We start from the raw sequence: 1178 nt of genomic DNA, 5'->3' as shown, positions 1-1178 counted from the left end.
CTCGGGGGCGAGATCGAATCCCGGTCGGGGGGGTTGGTACCTTCCAGTGGACTCTCCACCCACAGGAAGGTTCGGGGGAGGTGGTGGTGGGGGTGGAGCGGTCGTGGAGACTGCTGCCCCCGCGACCCGGTAACAGATAAGTGGATGAAAATGGATGGATGGATATAACTTTATATTATCAATAAATGTGTTTATATGTATGTTTTGGATGTTTAGATGGGAGAACAAAAATGAATAGTATTTTCCTGGGGGGCTGAAACGAATTCATTGATTTTTATTTATTTTTGAAGGGGGGGAAAATGCAGTCGAGATACGAGTGCTGTTGTGGAACGGATTAGACTCTGATCTCAGGTGTCTCACTGTAAATATACATTCATTTTTATTAGATAGAAAAAAGAAAACGTTAGACCTAATGTTCCTTCTGTGACCTGGCTCACTTAAAAAAGGAGCCAACACCGCCTTTGTATCCGCATTAATTAATCAGTCATCAAAGCCAACACTAGAAAAATAAGCCACAGGTGTGAGGCCTTTAACCACAGCCTGGCACTGCACAGCATCAAACACACGCTCACTGTTGTCTTTGAGCACATAAACCTGCTGCACATGACAATCGTTGTGGCTATTGGTGATGTTCGGTTTGATTTATTGTTTCAACTGACAAAATGTCACCATTTTGAGCTTAGTTCTGATCCGTTTTGTGGAGCTGTCCACCTCCAACAACCAACCTAGACCTACCTTTGTACTTTATTTCAAAGGATGTGGCTAATAAGACAAACGAGGGGTCATGTAAATATTAGTGTTGAGATGTGATTAAAACATTATTGTCAAATTAATTAATTTTATAAATGTTTAGTAAATATTAGTGGTGAGATGTGATTAAAACATGATCTAATTAATTTTTTTTTAGCTCACATCCCTGCCATCTTGTTCTTCGTGGGCTGACCACACTACTGTGATAGCTAACATTAGCTCTGGTGTCTGTACCAGGACTGCTGTAGCTAACGTTAGCTCTGGTGTCTGTACCAGGACTATAGTAGCAACATTAGCTCTGGTGTCTGTACCAGGACTATAGTAGCAACATTAGCTCTGGTGTCTGTACCAGGACTATAGTAGCAACATTAGCTCTGGTGTCTGTACCAGGACTATAGTAGCTAACATTAGCTCTGGTCTCTGTACCA

The sequence above is a fragment of the Cynoglossus semilaevis genome, chromosome 1 (genome assembly GCF_000523025.1).
Source record: "Cynoglossus semilaevis isolate Cse_v1.0 chromosome 1, Cse_v1.0, whole genome shotgun sequence".
NCBI classification, from domain to species: Eukaryota; Metazoa; Chordata; class Actinopteri; order Pleuronectiformes; family Cynoglossidae; genus Cynoglossus; species Cynoglossus semilaevis.
This window is presented reverse-complemented; position numbering follows the sequence as displayed.